Source organism: Lonchura striata, chromosome 4 (assembly GCF_050655825.1).
Source record: "Lonchura striata isolate lonStrDom1 chromosome 4, ASM5065582v1, whole genome shotgun sequence".
Taxonomy (NCBI): Eukaryota; Metazoa; Chordata; class Aves; order Passeriformes; family Estrildidae; genus Lonchura; species Lonchura striata.
This window is the reverse complement of record NC_140706.1, coordinates 29572176-29593959: the sequence shown is the minus strand read 5'-3', so window position 1 is coordinate 29593959 and position 21784 is coordinate 29572176. Positions and strand designations below refer to the sequence as shown.

The 21784-nt window shown below is 38.7% G+C and overlaps 1 protein-coding gene across 6 annotated transcripts in view; it reads right to left on the bottom strand.

The window, feature by feature from the left end:
• The window catches only part of SLC7A2 (solute carrier family 7 member 2), a 53764-nt gene extending 34933 nt beyond the window's left edge, over positions 1 to 18831 (bottom strand). For 2 of the 6 annotated variants that reach the window (XM_085578686.1, XM_085578688.1), the window contains exon 1: positions 18691 to 18830. The gene's annotated coding sequence lies outside the window, so the exon portion shown is untranslated. Of the gene's footprint in view, positions 1 to 18247; positions 18384 to 18690 lie in introns of those variants that run through there. The other 4 variants (XM_085578690.1, XM_085578691.1, XM_085578689.1 and 1 more) reach the window with 4 other exon arrangements.
• Between the last annotated feature and the right edge of the window lie 2953 nt (positions 18832 to 21784).

Genomic DNA, 21784 nt, shown 5'->3' with positions numbered 1-21784 from the left:
GTCAGGCCCTCAGAAGTCCAGACACTTGAAGAAGTAGAGCAGCTGTCACCAAGGAGATATCCTGCCACATATGTTGTGTGTACGTGGCTTTGTGTGTATTCATAAGTGCAAACTACATTATTTCCTAGTTCCTACTATGCAAAAAGATACTTTTATTATGGCTGGATCTCAGTTTTGGAGTAAAGGTGTTCTGCTTGCTCACTTTCTTCTCATGAGCTCTGGAAGCAGCAACAGCAAATTGAGTTCTGGCTACCTGTGTGAGCAAAGGACACAACCCATTCCTTACCTGCCCCAAGAGAAATAGGAATCCAGGACAGAACCACTGTCTCAAGGGCCAAACCCAGAGAACAAGCTACTAGCTGAAATGCAATGGTCTAGGAAATTGGATGCAGGAAAGATCAGACATCTCATTTTAAGCTTCTGACAGAATACAACCCTTTGAGGTAAAATACTGAATGGAAAATGTCATAGAAATTACTTCTGATTTCAAAATGCCACTACTTCTCTTACTAGTACTAGATGGAATATTTCACCAGCCTACTAATTTTTATTGAACCTGACCATTGGTTAGTACCACCTGTAAATGACACGTTTTCATAGTGCAAAAAAATTTGGCATGAAGAGTAAGTACATATTCCTCATGGAAACACTATAAAAACATGAAGTTTTAATTGTTCTACATTAGCAACAGATACTCAGAAATTAATTTTATTACACGAAATTATTATAATAAATGTCAAATCCTTCATGCCTAATCTAAAAAAAAAAAATCTTAGCTAGTTTCAATGATAATCAACACATCAGCAAGAATATCTTGGCTAAGACCCTTTCTCACCTATGCACAGTTTTATTTGCCTTCAGAAAATGCCACTTTGGCATGCATTCGTCAAACTACTGCTCTTTATTTCTGTCCCTAGAAACTTAGGCAGCAATGCACATGCATATCTCATGCATCTCAATTTCCAGCAGCTGAACACGCTTAAGAAGAACCAAATGTTCCCTGTGATTAGACTCCCATAACTTGCAGCTACTTTCCTTTATTTCCCTGTTTTTTTGACCTTTTTCCACATTTCACATACATACTAGGTTCAAATTTTCATTATTTTCTGCCTACTTCAATCATGATTCATCAGACAGGAATATACTAAGATACAGTAATTGCTCCACTATGAAAATATTCTTGAAAATGTTTTAAATTGTGTCTAGTTATATAGTAAGAATTTTTTATTTTGGCTCAAAAGAACCCCTAACATAATTCTAATGTTTAGAAGAAAAACAATTTAGAAATACTTCGATGATAACAGAAGGAAAATCACTGCTGTTCTTCAGCATTTTTCCACTGAACTCTAAAAATAATAATTCAGAACACCAAAATACCTCCAGTTTCACAAATATTATGTAGCCTTCTCAAACAAACCATTTAGAGTTCAACATCTGTTACTTAACTACCTAAAACATTATCTATCAATTTTTTGGTAAAGAGGGGGGAAACAAGAAGAAAAATGAAGCAATTACTAGTCCATGCATCATCCATTAGTAACAGCATGATTCTTTCATTTGGTCTGTGATAAACCATTTGGACAAAAATGTCCTTGTTAAATGCTATCAATCCGGTATACTTAAAAGACAAATAACAAGCTCTAATTGAAGTAACAAAATAGGATGGAAGTTTGGAAATCCAAGGCAGGAGTTTTAGGTCTAGATAAATTGATATGAAGGACAAAAATCCCCTTGCAATTTTCTGGATTAAAAGCAGCTATGTACTTCCTAGCAAAGTTTCAGTGGTGCATATTGGATATGTTTTTTTGTGCTAACCAAATATAGTCTTTGAAATCTATGATTATATACATAGCAGAATTTCTGGCTAGAACAAGAGGTAAAAAATCAGCCTTGAAGAAAATCCAGGTGACTCACCTGGAATTGTCATCTTCTTCTGATTTAGGCAGGGATTTATTCCCTGAAGTCAAAGTTCCTCTCTATATCCAAACTCTGCATGCACAAAACTTTTAAAAAGAACACAAAAATCAATGAAATCTGGTGCTTTCCTTCAGCACTGAAGATACTTAAGGAAACTGCCATAGCAGCCTGCCTGTTGTGTTCAAAACATCTGCAATTACTTTACCTCTACATGATGGTAGATGCTCTACCTCGTTGTGTGTAACTCTCCAGTAGCACAAGCAGCCATCCAACCTCACCCTGGTTATCCAGAAAGATGAACTGGAGATAACACTTTACAGTCTCTTGCTGATGTAATGTTGAGAGAAATTTTTGAAAATTGAGAGTACAAGTCTGAAAAAGAAAAATGCTGTTCTTCTAGCCATGCACCATAAATGGGTATTTCTTCTGAAATTTTCAAGACAACTCATTTTACATGTGCACTATTAGCTAGGTAATATCCTGAGCAGGAAAGCTAAAACTTCACAAGGGTACAGGTAGACACATTTCACTTACTCTGAAATTCCCAACAGTTGCAAAGAGAAATGGAATAAAAAAAATCAAAACAAACTCCAAATCATTAGAACTGATCAATTATCCCCAAAAGAGGCCTTAAAGACTGTGGGTTTTTTTTGGATGGAAATTACAAAACCCACCACAAACAGCAGGCAACTGTGTGATGGCCAGGCACACTTCTGAAAGGGTGTTCAGGGCAGGCCAACAGCAAATGGATGAATTGTCCAGAGCAGAAAAAATAGATTTACTCTTGAAAGATATTGGTGGAGTCTGCACTGGACTGCAATTATTCATATGAAACTAGTGACAGCTATTAGGCTAAAACATGAGAAAACAAGAAAAAGTCAGTAGAGCTACTGAGCCCAGAGATCAACCAGATCAAAGACAGCTACTCCTTCAGAAAAAAAAAACAAAACAAACTCTTTTAAAAATTTTATTTATAACTTTGCTCTCTTATGATAGTTATATGAGTGTGTGACATTAGAAATTTTGTCATGACCTAGACATAAATCATCCAGAAGAGTAGCAAATGAATCTGAGAAAGCAGATACTTTACAATTTCATGCCTATCAACATAAAATATACACTGGAATAAATGATGTGATGACATGCCATGACTTCTTCAGAATTAAAAGTAATTCCATGTTTCCTTTGATTCTACTTTTTCCTAATTCTATAATACAAACTCTGAAAAAAAAAAACCCTCTCAGAAAGCTATTCCATATCATTAAAGTTATGTTCTGCTAACAGATTCTCTTCAAATACAACACATAAACGGAGCATGAAAATATCATTCAGCTGGGGAATTTGTTTAAACTGTGAGTCTGGCTCTTCCTAAACTTAGTTTAACTCAATTTATTCACATTTCTTCTCTTCTCCCCTTCCTTCCACAAAAGACAAAAGACCAAACAAAATAATGTTCACAGTTTGACCTGCTTGGATGTAAAAAAAGCACGTTCGTTAGAGCTTGTGTAAAAACAAGGAGATGAATTCTAAATTAATGTAAGCTGTGTTCAGAGGATTTGTTTGTTCAAAATTTATCAAACTGGTAAGTTTGAGTATATGGCACACAAAGAAAGCACATGCTGGATCAAAGGCTATTTGAAAAGTGCAATCAAAACCAGGTGATTAGTTATGGATAAGGAGGAGTTAATTTTTGGCATTGGTATGAATTTTGGAACAATATAAAAGATCAAAAAGGAGATACTGACTATAAAGGTTATGACATCACTACTTCTCCAAAATGAATTTAACATCTCCCTAAGAATATAACTGGGTAATACATGAACTTCTACTCTTAGGCTGGCCATCAGATGTTAGCCACCAATTATTTCTTATGACATTTATCATCTATGCTTAATACAATTTAGCAATGCACAGACACAGCCAAAAAGATATGCAACAGAATGTCCACTCTTAGGGGAAATATTTTTAACTTAGATTAACAGAAAATCTTCTAAAAATACCCAAAAAAAAAAAAAAAACCCAAAAAAAAAAAAAACACCACCAAAGGTTGGGCTGTATCTGATAAGCAATTTTCTGTCAGCTTTACTGATTTTAAAAAGAGTTTTGTATTATTACTAACAGTAAAATGATTTGGTGACCCCATTTATTTGTATAATTCTTGAGGTTGATGTGACTCAAATGCATGGAACTAATTTGTCTGGGTAACAGCTTTACAAAGGTTCTGAAGAGTCTAGACATTTTCACTGTGGGAAAAAAAGATGCACAATCCATTTTATGCAAACTTTACAAGTAATATCCTGCACTCATTCCATCACATTACAAATTGTACTTCTAAAGTCAACAGCAGATAAACTAAAGCATTTGAAAGTAGCTGTGTTTGTGCAACACTGGAAAGTATCAAGGGAAATGGAAATGGCCTTTGCTTCAATTTTGCAAGAAATGATGTAGCAAAGAAAAAGGTCAGTTATCTGCAGTGCTATAGACTCTACACAACTTAATTTTTAAGGCATGTGAAATTTTACCTAATGATGATATGATTTGAGGTGATGTGATATGATATTATATTATATATGATATGCTATTATATGATATATGATTGATATTATATGATTGATATGATATAATGATATTATATGATATGATGATATGATGATATGATATGCTGATATGATATGATATGATATGATATGATTATATGAAAAATAAGCTACTTTTCAAAGAACTACTTAACTATGTTATTTCCTGTCTACACTCATTGAGGATCAGGCAGAAGAAATGTAGGTTCCATGAGAAGTTAGAATACTGTTTCCAGCAGTTTAGCACAGCTTGATTAATTGGAGAAAGAAGAAAAAAGGAGGTGAGGGAAGAGACAAATACTTTTTTTTTAGTTGCACATCACTCTCCCCCACTATACCTATAATTGTAGCTTACAATTAGGTTTTAAAACTTACTTCTAACATACTTTGGCTTTACTCCACTGTGGCCTGCCAAACTATTTTCCAAAACTGGTTTAACTAGAACTTTTTTAAACACTGATGCCAAGATATTTAAACTCCAGAACAGGAAGAAAAGAAAGACTCAGGATTTATTTAATTTAAAAAGTAAAAGAAAATACTTAATGCTCAATCCAAAAATTCTAATTTATGCAAAACCAAAAAGACTGAAATCCCTTCAAAATTAGGGCTTTGTCATAAAAGAACTTGAATTTCCTACAGATTGTAGCTACATGGCACAATTCTCTCTATAAATATACTTTGAGCCCCAGTTAGTGAAACAAAAAACTTTTCAATTGTGCTAAGATAAAAAATACCTCTGCATTTATTCATACTGCAGTAATACTCAGCTAAGAATCAAGGGCTTAGAGCTTAATCTTAAAAAAAAAAAAGATAACATGAGAAAAGTAGAGTTAAGCAGTGAAGTGTGCTTCCGTTGGCAGGTTCATCTGTCTTCCTACAGATGCACAATGAATATGCTTGACTGTCAAAATACCAAGAAGCTCCAGTGTAGCTACTGCTGGTCAAACAAGACCAAACAAGAATAAGAATGGAAACAGTCAGTACAGTTCATCTGCCATATATACATCAAAATTTATTTCATTGGTGCTTTTTAGATTATTCAGATTCAACATTTTCCTTTACACAGCAAATGCAAAACACTCAAGAACGTCTTTACACCTCCCTCTTTTTGGCAAACTTTCATGAAGGTGGATACTCCCTTTCTACATGGAGTCACAAGGGTAAGGGGTACAATTTGTTCCTGGGGAGATTTCAGTTAGACACAGGAGGAAAAATTTTTCACAGGAATATTCAGCCATTGGAATAACTTCCCCAGAGAAATGGTTCCCCGAGCATTGGGTAGTTTTTAAGATTCAGCTTCATGGGGTGCATCTTGTCTAGACTGTGCTTTTGCTAAGAAAGATTGGACCAGATAATCCTTGATGACCCTTCCAAACTGGTATTCTATGATTCCATGTTTCCATCAGTGGAAGATCCACAGTCAGTCTGGAATAAGAAATTCCCTTCTTTGAGTACTAAATTTGGGTACTACATGTGCAAACCAAGAACAATCCAATCAAAAGCCTTGTATTTGTTTTAAATTTCATGTTGTCATATGTAGCTGAATTTGCATAGAATACTGCCAAGGTAGATAGAGATGGATGGTAAAATGTGCTGGAAAATATCTCTTTTTCTGACCATTACTACCAACAAAGAGTGAATGAATGCATCAGTCTCAGAGCTTGGAGATCAAAGTGGGACCAGCTGCTGAACTGTCACCAAAACAAGTTTTAAACTGGAATCAGAAAGAATGGGAGAGTACAATAACAAAAACTCCACTGAGATACCTCAGAGCAACTGTCTGACTGCAGCATCTACAGGCAGAGCCAGGTTACCCTTGGTATGTTTACACTGGCATTTTTTGCTCAGATGCATATTTTCAAAGATATTTTCCCTGTCATCCAGACAATTCACCTGCCTTGGCTCACTCCATAGAACAATCCCAAGGCATCCTTTTGTATGAAAGGGAATTTGGAGATGTATTCCAGAATAGCAACAAAGTACACTCCAAACGGTAATGGAAATTCAGCCTGTTGGACCAGACAAAAACTAACCTGAAATCCTCCGAACTGTCCCACACATTGCAAAACATAAGTGGCATCCAAAGTTTTCCTCTGCAGCTTCATTCCTGCAGAGCTGCACCAGTTGCTGCAGCAGACACTGCCACTGCACGCAGATAGCACTGAACGCTCAGGTGCAACAGTCGCAGGCTAGTCCGCAACCCACCTGAATACAAAGGTGCTTATCAATCACAGTTAAGCTCTCTGCTGCCATTGCTTCATCAGCAGCTATAGCACAGCTGGAACTAAAACCTCAGCATTTTTAAAATTAAAAGCCAGCATTTCCACCAAAATAAGTGGTGTACCCTAACCTGATGCTCGCTCTGGCATTCTTCCCTTGGACTGATGTAAACATTTCTGTGGTGCAAAAAGTGAATTAAACTGGGGGATGGAAAAACACTTGGCAGGTACTAAATCAATTTTTAACCAGATTGATTTCCTGATACAATTTACTACAGAGCAGCACATGTTCCTGTACTAGCACTATTGCAGGGTACACATGGAGAAGGATTAACTACTGTAGGCAAGACTTAAATATTTCAACTCTTCTTGGTGCAACCTTAACTCCAAGTAAGGACAAGATTATTCTCAAGAAAGGCCACAACAGTCTGAATTGCAAGAGTAAAGTCTAGAATGTAACACTGCAGCAGTATTGATGATGAATTACTCAAAACAATGTGTAAAATCTGACTCCATCTCTGGTAGGAACACATGCAAAAGACAACTCCATTTTAAGTAAACTTGGACAATTCAGTTGTTCGGTACACAGCATTACTGGTACATCTTAAGAGAATAGAGATATTTAGAATGTAATGGTTACAAAAGTTACTTTAAGTCTTATTCCATTCCAAGTTCTGTGAAATTAATTGAATACTGACGCCACACCCTGCACCCTGATGTGGCATTCACTGATGGGAAGGCCAAATGAATCTCTGACTATAAATTACTCGATCTGAAATACAAAAAGCATATTAAGGATACTACAGAAATAATACAGGCATTATTAGTTCTGCTTTATTTATAAGAAAACACAGCCTAAGTTATTTTTCTGTATGCCTTATTTTCAGTGTGCATACTCTTATTTCACTCTGAACTGTAGGAAAAAGCAGGTAAGAAAGACAAGGACAGCAATCTACAGAGGCTGCATTCGTATAGGAGGGGTTTATTTACTTTGTTATCTCAGACTTCTGTTTCTACAGTTTCTGGAGAAGACCATTATGAAATCTCATCCCCACCACATGCTGAGATGGTCTTAATATATGAACTTGGAATTCAAGTAGGAAGTATACTGCTCATACATCTAAATCCATACAAAGCAGATTTCTTCCCCTTCCTTTCAGTTATAAATTTCTTATTGGTAACTCTCCACCTGGTTCACAGGGCTTAGTATATGCTTTTTTAGTACACAGTATATGCCTCAGTATAACAAAAAGGCTGTGGCAGGCATACAGGCAGTACCTTCTTCCCACCACCCAAAAGCAAGCTACACTGTACAAGCCTGAAGACACACACAACCACTCCTCATGGTGCAGCCTGCTGTGGGACCATATTCTGAAGCATCAGTTTGAACAGTACTGTTTCACATTTTGCAACTTTGGGAGTGGGATTTTAACTCTGTTGTTTCTCTCTTCTTGGTTTGAAGCATATCCCACTTCTCCATTTCTTAAAGGCCACTACAATACCAAGTTTCACCTCTTCAGGCAAAAAAACATATTTCTTGTGATGTCTCCTACTTCAGAATCTATTGTCAGAACCTTATCTTTCCCTTCTGCCCAGTGATCTACCCAATTTATCAGCAATACTGAACCAAGCCAAATACATTTCAGCAGAACGGTATCAATCACAAAAAATATTAATGTCAAGGACTGCAGTATTTCTGATGAGGCAATCCAATTTTTCCCTTCTTAGGCCTCCAGAGCAGAAATCTACGGTAAAATATTCAGCTTTATGCAAGTTCCCTGTCTAAGTTTCATATAGAGGGAAACAACTTCCACAGCCTATCCAATTCACAGATTTATTTCCCAGATTAGTTTTGGGGAGACTTATTTGTTGTGGTTCCTGAAGCACTGCTTTCTAAGTTTGCTAAGAGAAATGCAAAAGTATTCCACACTCAAGCCAGCAGCCATGCTAGCTGTCCAGGATAACATGACAGAAGCAGCATTGTGAATAAAGTTGCTTTATACCACCATTTCAGGTCTTCCTTCAGCCTTTGGATGTGTTTTCAAGGGGGTGTTTACTATCAAAGACGATACTTGGAAGTGTGTCTCCAACTATTCTGACTTTCCCTTTCAACTCAGATGATGTTTTCCAGAGTTTGTAGTCTCCTCCAGCAAGGTGATGAAATTCAAAGTCACATATGTCAGATGCCCTGCTCTGTGTTTCCAGAGTCCTGTTTCCCTGAACATAGAAGGAATCAAAGTACCAGGAGAGCTTCTTCATTTACAGTTCCAGGTTTCTTTCCAGCCACCACTCAAGGGAACTCTTCTTCTGGCTTTCTGCTATTTGCAAACAGCTGCAATTAAGACAACTCACTGTCTATGCACTATCAGCAATGCCTGTTATCAAATCCTTAGAAAGCATATGGAACACTGAAACCCACACTTCTATTAGCTAGGTTTCAGCCAGGCTAAAATACTGTATTTCAATGTTCTTTATGAAGATTAAAGGAAGACACGTATCAAACTCACCAAATTACAGGAGTAATTTGTACCAGTCATTACATAAGCGTTTGGACAAATATGCCTGTTTTCATGAAAGAGCACAAGAAAAAAATTTTGAATAATTTTTTAAAGTAATTCTGATAGCTTATAATAGTCTAATAATAAATGCAAATGAGAGTTGAGATAGTGTTTGGGATGGGGAGGGAAGAGGAAAGATCGTTTGCCATTTTGGTAATTTCACTGGTTCCTATGAAAATATTCTCTATATTTTCAGACAGAGATCAGAAACACGTCAAATATGCAATACAGGAGCTACAGTTAGATTAAAAGTAAAAACTATCCAAAATTCTTCACTCAGAACATTTCACATACAAGTCATTCACCAAGCCAGTCTAGAAGATTATCACTAAAAATGCACTTGATAAGTGACATCTTCTTGTTTGAAAAGTTATTAGTTTCTTTAATTCCAGTCCAAAGGAACAAAACTATGGAACTGAGTTCTACAAGACTTCCTTTGTTGCAGGAAAAGAATGATTCTAAATGCCAAAACTTACTTCTAAAGTTTGAGTGATACCACTGTCATGGTCAAAGTTTTTCAACTAATGCTTTCTTCAGTGACAAAGATGGTCTAAAAGGAAATGAAAACAAAAATCAGAGGGCGTAAGAGAAATTACATTATGCTTTACAGCTGTGTGGAACATGTTAAATAGTTTCTTCCAATGGTGGTACAACTGAAGCAGTTCACATTACTCACTTTGTTCTCTCCTCTGTGTCTGTTCCTTAGCTGTGGCTGCACAGCCATGTGTGTGGCCATTCCAACTGGAATAGGGAACTGATCCTCAATCAAAAGCATCCCAAGAAAAAAAAAAAATTAATGTTTCTTAATCCAGTTCACTGCACAGAACCACAAGCAGCTGTGCAAGCACAGAGGGAGGGTTACAGGAGCTTGAACAAGAGATAACAACCTGGAGCACAACATAAGAGTTTCTTATGCTGACACTGCTTCAGTAAGAAATGTACAAATTGTACCCATGAGCCCAACCAGGCCCGGAAAACTACTTGTTTCACAGAGAATGGTGGATACATTTTAATTAATTTCAATGAAAGAGTGTAAACATTCACTTTACATAATCAGTAAGCTGACTTTATTGTGTGTGAATAAAAATGCAACATAAACAGTATTTAACTGCAAATTCTGCTCATTTTGCATCTGCTTCATTGAACTAAGTGCAACCCATCTGTTACCATACAGGACAGAAAAGCTGTCAAATAGGAAAAAAAACCCTCTTATTTAATACAACTCCAAAATTATTTGCTTAGACAACTAATGAAGTGGAGTATATAGGCAATTAAACACCATAGAAGACTTTGTAGAGTACTGTAAAATTGAATGAAGGTTTATAGATGTTTGTAACTGGGACAATGAGAAATGCAAAACAGGGTTATTAAGTCTGATGTTGAAACTAATTACTTCAAAATAAAACACATGCATAAAAATAAATTAAAACAGTCTAATAAATTGTTTCTAAGAGCTGGACATTGCATGGGAGACTGCAAAACATTCTGGACCAGACACTCAGAAGCACTGTTCCACTAAGGAATAAATATTGAGACAATTAGAATAGATTTCCTTCACTTAGAGAAAGCACATTACAGGGCTGATTTTTCCCTCTCTTCTCTCTCTACCATGCAAAATCCACACAATTAATCCCTCATTGCTCTAAGACATTCATTCTACCAGAACACCTCATAGCAAATGATAAATTGCTAGCACATTGTATTTTTCAACACCAGGCTCTACTATGATGACGAAAGTTGCATTTTCATGGGACAAATGGGATTTCTCCAAATGACACACAAACATCTACTTTTTAATTCCTGAAAACATATAGTAATTGCCTCAAAAATCTAAAGGTGTTTCAACAATAGCTGGTTGACATAATCCCCAGAAAAAGATTATACAGTTTCAGAGGCTGGGCATTCAAAAGAGAGCAGGAAAAACCAAGAAAATGTGGAGAAATGAACAAAAAGTAAGGCTAGTAGGAAAGTAATGTATTAATATCATATTGTAATTGGCAAACATACAATAAAAATAAGCTGTAAAATCAGAATGTATGATTTGTGGGAGTATGTGTGTTTGGGGAGAGCAGTGGAAGATCACTGATTAGTCTGCCTGATGGTCTTGGCCTAGAGCATCCATGAACTCAAGTTCTGGTGGGACTGTCATGCACTTCAGCAAAATAAAATAGTTATTGTTGCTAATTAGGCAAGCAATTTTTAACTCTGTATTATTTTTAGATAATAAAATATACTTAAGAAAGAAAGAAAGAGAGAACACATCAATTGTGAAGTCAGAACACTTTCCATATAAAACATACTTATGAACATGTCATTCCTGCAGAAGTATGTATTTAAATACTTTTGGTGTCAAAAGTATGCAGTTAAATAATTTTGGTGTCCATTGTGGGATTGTTGTAACCTATTTATTTTATTGTCAGGTCAGCAAGAGTAAAACCAAAGACCATGAAGTAAGATCTTCTTCCTAGTGTTCTGTAAGCAAGCCAGCACTGAATGTTCTACTTATAATACATTTAATTTTCCTGCAATTTTCCAAAGACCTGATATGGTTCATAACATACGTTCTATGCAGCACAAGAATTTATGCAGAATATGACTGAAAACCTAGAGCTCTTGAGTGATCTGGATCTACCACAGGTCTTGAAGAAACCTGCTCAAATTCTGAGGAGCACACACCATGTGAATCATCATTGCTTCTCTATGCAGCATCTCATCTTCAGCTACAAACTACCAGAGGGAACCTCATAGTATTCTTTTTTTCTCACATAACTGGCATAACACCAGTTTGCCACTGCTCCACCTCCAATAGTCTCTCATTATTTTCCTAGATGCTGTGTGGCACAAACCATGTATTTCCCTGAGCAGAAAACCATTAAGTTATTCTGTACAAACTGATGTAAACATGAAGTATAGGAGTCTTTACTGCACTGAAAAAAGAATCCGAGAAACAGCAAAAACAGCACTCTGAGAATATAAGGAACAAAAACTCATGTTTGAGGCTTCCTTGGGAGATATTTTAATATTTTTAATAGTAACTATTCTGGCCAATTTGGGTTCGGGTCACTGAATAAAACAAATAGAAATTATAAGATACTGGTCAAAGATGGCAAGGACAGGTACACAAACTACCTTAAAACAATGAAAACCTCCAAGCAGGTCTATTATATTCAATAGGAAGTCTTCCCATAGATGGTGTTTTAATAAACAATCTGACAGTGAACACTATAATTGCAAATTTCATCGTATTTCTAACCAAGCCCCATGTACTTCTTGGTAATTCAAATATTTGAATTTTTAATATTGAATCTTTTTACTGATCTGGTTTGAGGTAAGTGCAATTTTTCTCTTACTAGTTTGCCAGCATAGCAATTTACCTAGTGCATACTCATGCCTACTTGAAAAATATTTATTTTTTAAAAAAGCCAAATTCATAGATGTAAAAGTCACCTTCTACAAACAGGCCTAAAGGATGCCTCCAGCTTGGGACTTCCCTCTTCACTCAGGATGAGACCTTGTTATGCCTGTAGAACAGCCCCTCTTTATCAAAAAGTGCCCAGGGCCCCTCCTTGAATCTTTGTAAAGAAAGAGGGTAGGCACAGGTTAGCAAACAGTGTATAGAGATAAGGCACCAAGATTTTCTAAAAACATATTACTGAGGTAAAACAACAACCACAGAACACGTAAATTACTATGTTCATATTATTGCACATAACAAACCTGATGTTTCATTATACTTCTTCAGTACTACCCTAAAAGGTTCTCTCTACCTTCAAATCCTTGCAGCAAGAACAGAGCAACTAAATTCTGAAAGTGATTGTACTCAAAGACTTACCACTACTTTAAAGTTAGACTGTCATTACAAGGATCAAAAATCCTGCCTACTCATCTAAACTAATGGCTCCAAAAAGCACACTGAAGCACTGTACCTTTGAAAAGAATCACACATGCATGCTAATACTATATATCCACAAGACTTTCATCTAATTCACAGTGCTGAAAGTACTTCCTGGCAAGTCACATCCTATCGTTTTCTCTCAACTGCATGATAATGCAAAAATATTTGAGGGCAAAATAAAATCAATATCAGACCAAATAATTAATAAACAGTGTATTCAGAGGAATTAATTTAGGCCCTCGCAGGACTAAACAGATATCTGTGCAATATCCAAATGTTTCCATTTCCTTAAATAATATGGAGATGTTTCTCAGTCTAAGGAAACTGAAAAAAGGGCAATAATAATCCTTTCCAAATTCTGTTTCAATTATTATTTATTCCATAACCATGATGTGCATGGTACTGCACAAACAAAATAAAATATGCAGAATCGCTTTCCCATGCTGTCAAGCAGCTTGCAATACAACTCCAGGCAAAGAATAGCTAACCTCAAAATGGGCAAGGAGCAGAGATTAGCCACATGAATTCACAGAGCTATAGAACAGCTTATCCACATCATTCACTGTTACTACAGTAAAGGAAATTAAGATTATATTGCACTGTATCCAACTCCCTCCCCTAAAAAGGTCACCTAAAGCATAATGTTCCTTAAAGCAATAATAAATTTATTCCATACGTTTCTCTAAGAAATATATTCTGGAAAGCAAAAAGCACAGGTGGAGTAAATTTGTATATTAAATACAGACGATGGAAGAAAAATCTGGCAAACTCACTTGGTACAGTTTGTCTTTTCCTTCAGTCCAATCCCAACTGGCAAATGTTCACTAGTTAAGCTAGTTCCCTGCAAAAGTTTATTTGCATTTTGCCAGTTGACACCTTTCTACATTTTGTTACCTTGCTACAACAGATAAATTCACAAAAATTCTAGTATCTAGTTAATTGAATTAATGCAATCATCCCCTTCTTGTAGTACATCTGACAGCATAATTTTCAGAAATGAGGTTATTTAGTAGAACGATGCAAGAAAACTCTGAAAACTGATGTTATCATCACAAAGAGGCAAAACTACCCTGCTATTAGTGATAGAGGGAACTGCAGCATAACACCGAATCACCAACATCGACTCTGCCTGTTTTGATTATTTATCAGAAACAGCAGATGTTGTGTGCACTCCACTGCATTTCCAACGAGCTGTCACAGGGAACAGAGAGCACCAAAACCCACCTCTCTCCAGCAACTGCATGGAGGTCTTTTGGGTCACCTTCATTAACTACTGGGTGTGGTAGGAAAAGGTAACTGCAAAAGTGGAAGGGAAAAGCCAGAGCCAGTGAACAATCCTGATGATAACATGATGGTTTATGTATGATTGCTTCCCCCATTTTTTCCCTGTGTGGCTGGTTTACTATTATTTGTCAGACACATGCTACCATTCAGACACTAATGAGAGACTATACTCTTCCAAAGTAAGTGTTGTGGAATTCATCCTATGGCCTGGATTTTTATGTAAATTAGCTTTAGATAATGTTTCTAGAAGCCATAACCCAAACTAGAGCAGATAGTTGTCATCAGAGCTCTGGCATTACTATTCCATACCATTCAAAAGTTCATTGCTGTCTGGGCAAAATTTTGAGAGGCTCCATTTGTCTTAGAGATTCTATTAACTTTACAACATGTGAATGGAGATACATTTTATTTGTGAGGACCTCTGTTATTAAGTTGAACCATCAAATGTTCTACTCCACTTTGTTGATTAATTCTTCATAACAGATATTGGAGGGCTGCTTACATATATTCACAAGCATCACACATATACTTGGAGTCCATGTAGTCTAGGACAGAATTTTTACCACCACAGTAAAGGAAAGATATACATGACAGTTGTCTATGTATGCTATCCCAGTAGCACCTTTCCACTCTCAATAAACACAGACTCAACACCAGCCATTAAACTATCAATTTTTTAGACTGTCACAACCTGCCCAGGCTCACTTCTACAGGGGTTCAGTTCATAGTCAAGTGAGAATGAGGGATATGTACCTGCTGTAGATCATATATTGTCATTAAGAGACCTTAACAATCATCTTGCAACCAGAATGTTTTATATGAGGTAATTTTTTCTCCAGTTGTGTGTAGAACAAGATGTTCTGAAATCATCCTGTGGTCAGTCACATTTCCCATCAGTGTCATACATCCATTCAGAAATCTCTCATTCCACACACATGCAATCTGATGCAGGAACTCGTGAAGACAAGATTCAGTGCCTTTCTAAATGATCTTTTCCTTGGAGTATGTCCACTTGGATAAATAAGAATTTTGAGATCAGGCAAGATAATACTATGATCTTGGATGATTTTCAGCTATGACTAAGCTTAGGAGTCCCAGAAGCCATTTTTACTACTAACCTTTATAACTCTCACTGGAGTTGCAGTGGCAGATCACTTATACAAATGCTTTTCCCAGCAGAAAGGACACATCTGTCCTTTTCTGAAAGCTCAACTGTTTGCTTCCAAGAGCCCTGACAGCTGACTTACCAATACTAAATTTCTCAGCTACTAAACCGGTGAGATGAAGTTCTCCCCAACTGGAGAATGAATAAAAAGGATGAAGAATTGAGAAGCCTGAGAATCAGAACTGTATCACGATACTGAAGGATCAAGGGCCATGTGCTAAATGGCAAAGGTATCAGGAAGATGGACACTTTCAGACACATGAAAATTTACAGACACAGAAACATGGCTCCAAGTACTTTTTACTATACTGTACGCTTTTTAATAATTTCAGCAACATATAAAATAATTTTTGATATCTTAGTATGGAAAAAGCTAATATGAATCCATGAAGTTCTACTTCAAAGTCACAAATATGCACTAAAATGGCATTGCTAGCTTTCTACATCTTTGGCTACACCTTAACTAAAATGTGCTAAGTATATTAATTTATTAACACAATGCTCTCAGGCACATGGCGTGATTTTTGGGGCTGTCCTGTGCAGGGCCAGGTATTGGACTTCAATGATCCTTGTGAGTTCCTCCCAACTCCGGACCTCCTGTCATTCTATGATTACAAAGAAAATTGAAACTCATTTTGATTTAATCTTTGTGTACAAAGCTTAAACAGATACCTTGCCATTCATCTTATCGAGTACACTTTTACTGAGATCAGGAACCTTGGTCAGACCATTTATGCATGCACACAGTAGCCAACACATTGAGCTTCAGGATCAAAACTTCGTTGTATTAAAACTTCACAAAGTGCCAGGTTTCTTCCACATCTGAATAATCAAAGTTGCATTTTAGTGACATCACTTAGACAGAAGATTACTCCATGCATGAATAATCTTTATCACAACACGTGGCACAAGACTAAAAATGCGTGCCATTCATGCAAAGCATCACTGCACTTTTCATAAGATACCAATATGGCCACTTAGGTCTTTATGGGGCTGTTTTATTTCTGTGTCAATTTGTATCAGAACCCAGTGGACTGGGGTTTAGAAGACTTGTGCGGACAGGGACAGAGTAAAATGAAATCAATTGCAGCCATGGAGATCTGCTTACAGGAGCAGGGCAGGAGGCACCATGTCTACTTCTGTCTGGGCACGTAGTACATCATAGATGTCAATGAAAATAAACTCAGCTTTTGTATAGGCATTATGCCTATTTTTACTGTCAATGTTTTAATGCCATTAGGTAACACAAACCAGAACTCAAAACATTTTTCACAGTGTTCCAAGACCCACTGTGTACTGAGTCTGCTCAGTGTCTACAGCAACTTTTATAGAATGTATTTTGTCTTTCTAGCATAAACAAACTACCATCAGCTTGTTTCAATATATACAACTTCTATGTGCCATGATCCCTTGTCTTACCTCCCCCATCTCTGAAACATCCAAATGTCTCACAATACATTTGTTTTTATTTTAACAGGAAGAATATAAAGAAAAAAGTTTGAAAGCTTGTAAAATAATGCTGGGTATTAATATACTTCAAGCAGAGTGTAGGCTTGAAGAAAGTCCTTTGACACCTTAGGCCAAACTTTAGGAAACTTCTGTTCCTTTCAAGGTAAGCTGCTGGAATGATGTGTTAAGCACTAGCATAAAAATCAGCAGAAACTACATGTGCTGTCAGAACTGAAGTGGTGTGAGATCCGCCCCCCCCCACCCCCCAAAACTCATGTAATTCAGCCAAATTAATGGAGTTCACCCAGACTCTGCATCAGATTGATAATGCTCTACCATCCAAACAGTATCACAAATCTCAACTGATACCAAATATTTTAAAGTGGAAGGATTATGTTCTGCAGCTTCTGATACCTTAATTTTAAAACTTATTTTAATGGACTCATTTTCTCCAGCTGTCAGTAGCATTATATGTAGGGTCATATATACTTCAAACAGATTTCTTGATTTAAACGTGCAAAGTTGGCAGAAAGGAACAATCTTACATTCCCTAAACTTGTTTTACCACAGTTAGGGACCTACACCTACTTCAGGCTCTCCACTGAAGTGAGACTTGCCCAGCTTCCCAAAACGCACTGAAGAGCTGGGGTTGTACTGTGCCTGTCTGCTTTGGGTCAGTAACACCTGCACGGACCACACCTCCAGGCGAAGCCAGTGCCTTGAGCGAGCTTGTCAGGAACCCGAGGAGGGGCGGTACCCATCGTCGCCTCCAGTCCTTTACAGTAGCAGCAAATGCCACCCCAGGACCAGCACACGAGCCGCCCAGGAGCGCTCCGGAGCCTTTCCCCTCGTGCCCGACCCCACTCGTGCCGCATCCAGCCCGCGCTCCGCAGCAGCGCAGCGCCGGAGCGACGGCCTCCAGGGCCGGCGGGGGAACGCCAGAGCCCTTTCGGCGGCGGGCTTTAAAAGGCAGGGCAGAGGCCCCGTGCCTCTGTCCCCGGCAAGCCGCCCGGCGCCAGGAATAACTCCTTGGAGCGAGGCGGGGACCAGCCCCCCTCCGGCCGCACAAGCCTGGCTGGACCTGGGATCTAGGATCCCTCCCCACCAGGTCCGAGCCGCGGTGTTTCCCCAACCCCTCGCCCACCCGCTCCGAGGAAGGGAAGTGGCAGAGGGGCGCCACTTACGCGGCGCGGACCGGCTCCTGCGGCGGCGGCGGGCTGCGCGGAGCTGCGCTGGCAGCGGCGGGGCTCTGCCGGCAGCCAAAGCCGGGGCGCTCCTCCCCTCGGGGAGCCCCCATGCCCGGCCTTCCCACACGTGCGGGCAAACCCCACCCTGCCGACCCCCTGCCCGCCCTCCCTTCTTCTCCTCCCTTCAGTGGCCGGGGCAGTCCGCTCGCGGGGGCGCAGCGCGGATGGGAGAATTCCCTAAAAGGGTCAGACCGCGCTCCCCGCAGCGTGGCCCGGGGACGGGAGGCCGGCCAGCCCCGGCACCGCGGTCCCGGAGCTTGTGCCGATACCCCGCTGCCCCCGCCCTCGCAGACCCCCTGCACCTCCGCGGGAGCGACACTGGAGTCCCACCCGCGACGCCCTCCCACTCCTCATTCCCAGCAACCGCGGGCTTTTCTAACCTTGCTTTGCCCCGAGTGGTTTGATGATCCGCACGTCAATAGCCCTGGCGGGGTGTCATGAATGCTACGCCCTCAGAAACAATTTTCCCTGCAGCTTCACAGGGGTGAGCTTGCGGCTGGGAGAGTGCCTGCCCTGGCTTTGCGCCGGGGCAGGAGGAGAGGCTGCTCCCGGGCCGGCCGCTTCCCAAACGCCCTTTGCCGCTGCTGGATCTGATTTCCGACGCACCTTTCAGAAGCGTGTGGTGGGATTTTGTAAGGAAACTCCGGACAGTGGTGGAAACGAAGGTACAGCCAGCCACCCTGTCTGTCCTAGCAGATAACACTTTCTATGTTTCGGGAGACATCATAGGCAACATTTGTCTGAGAGCAGCAGAAAGTGCTACGGGATGGGTACAAGTACAATGCAGCTTCTTTTCATTCTAGTGTTGTCAAGCACTGCCTTTTCCTAAAAGCTGTGTCATATTTGTTTGAGATACCTGGAACTTGGCAGCTCTGTCTTTGATTGAAGAGTTTGTGCCTCCTTCTTCTTCAGCCTAAATAATTCAAATAATTTCTCTCAGCCAGATATCTTTTAAAAACTCCTTCTAACACTAAGAATAGCTACTGCTAAGATTAACATTGAGAATCGCTAGAATAAATCTTACAGTCATCATCTTTTTCACTCTGCGTATATTCTACTTGCATAGGACTTTTCCTTTTAACACTATAATCTGATTTGCCCAGTTCATTCAGGGCAGTGATTATCCCACTCTGCTCTGTGCTGCTGCAGCCTCACCTAGTATATTGTGTGCAATCTTGGGCACCAGAATATAAGAAGAATATGAAGCTATTAGAGAGTTGTTCAAAGGAGGCCTACAAAGACGGTGAAGGGTTAAGAGGGGAAGGCATATGAGGAGAGGCTGAGGTCACTTGTCTGTTCAGCCTGGCGGAGACTGAGAGGAGATGTCATAGCAATCTTCAACATCCTTATGAGGGATAGCAGAGGGGCAGGTGCTGACCTATTCTTTCTGGTGACCCAACACGACTTGATGGAATGGCCTGAAGCTGTGTCAAGGGAGGTTTAGGTTAGATATTTGGAAAAAAATTTCACCAAGAGGGTGGTTTGGCACTGGAATAGGCTCCCCAGAGAAGTGGCAACAGCACCCAGCTGTTTGAGTTCAAGATGCATTTGGACAATGTCTCAGACACAGGGTGTGACTCTTGCAGCTGTCTTGTGCAGAACTGGACTGTGATGATCCTGGCGGGTCCCTTCTAACTCAGAATACTCTGTGTGATTCTATGAATACATCAAATCCTTGGACACACCTTTACAAATTTTGGCTATGGATCTGCTAATCTCTTTTGTATGATATATATGGGGTGGGTGTGTATACATATATACGTGAATATTTACATTATATGTGTGTGCATATACCCACACACATGCATCCCTACTTTCAGGAACTTCCTTTCAAAAGTAGCTTAAATTCCATCTTTAGTCTGGCTAGGTTTTGCCTTTCTCCTTTGGCAGGGGAAACTCTTTCAGAACTGTAAATCTGAAAGAAGTCCAACATCTGTAACTCTGATTGAGTTCTAATTCTGTGAGTCTCTTCTTCTTGCAGAAGAAGATCATATAGAGGGCCAATCTGACAAGAAGAGCAGAAACATATTTTGGGAGGGGGGGTGACTGGTGACTTAGCACTTCATAAGTAAATTTATGGCTATAAATTAAATTATTCTCTGTTTATTTACAGAAAAATAATCATGGACCATTATGTTAAACAGTCGTGTTGTGTTCCTTTGTGGTTGGATTTGTTTTACATTTAAATTCTCATTAGAATTTCCGTCTTTCATTTTCTGAACATTTCAGGTACAGCATCATCAGTCTACTAAGAAATAGCTACATCAGTAAGGTAAGCAATACAGTGAAGATTTTTTTTCAGTATACACATCAGTTTTTGGGAGAAATCACATGACTAAGGGGCAGCCTATTTAGCCAAAATGTTAGCAATCAGAAAGTTATTTGTCTTTGTCCTTTCCATGTGTGCAGAACAACAGTTCTGGCTAAATATTCCAATCCATATCAGAAAGTTATGTATGTGATACATAAAATCTTCTGAATACTACTACTAATTACTAATTTTTGAGTAATTGGATTTGTAAACACAAATGTTTCACTAAATGCTCTATATATTACATCACATGTGAGAAGTCAGATGTGAAAATAATTAAGCACAACAGAATAAATTAGTCTCACCAAATCTGTGGTACAGAATTATTTTTGTGAAATTTCCAGTTACCCAGCATACTCTTGCTGTACTGTATGTGCTTTTATTACATGAATATGAAATTATTATTCTCCACCACATGCTTTACCTGATAAGTGCAAGGAAATTTTTATCATGTCTACAAAACAAAATGAAAAAACTATTCATCCTCTTTCTTTCTGTCACCTTCATCTTCTACTTGAGCGAAGCAATTGAAACCCAAGACTGTGTTTTCATATTGAAAATTCTAGTATTATCCTCTATTAATGTGTTCCTTTCACCTTCCTGTTTTCACTGTGTTTTTGTATGTAACTGTTTCTGTTTAGAGTATTTATTGTCCTGTGTGTCCTATTAAAAGGAGGAAATGTTGAAGCGATAGTACTAATATACTTAAATGAACATGTAGGAAACTTAATCCCTTGAAGTTTAAACATGTAGTTGTGAGCTGTGCTGGCTGGTGACCTGGGGGGAGCAGGCTAAGCTCCCCTCCTCCATCACCTAGCTCATGGCAAAGGTATTCATAGACAGTGGTCCTTTGAGGAATGCAAATGCTATAAAAATGAAGGCATTCTTCCTTGCAAACAAGTTAATGCTAATATGGCCATGACAGAATTATGTAGCAGAGCAGAAGGTTCATGGTGATGAGAATGGGGATGGGAACTGTTTTGGCTGCCTGGACTACATTTAATGATTAGATAACTAAGAACTTACATTGTTCAGGATAGATGGTCCTTTAAACTTTTAAAACACAAAACACAGAGGGGGAAAAAGTTTGCAAAGGAGAGAAAAGCCAAGTAGTATTTTTAATCCACATTAATAAATAAAAACCACTGTATTTTATTAGACTG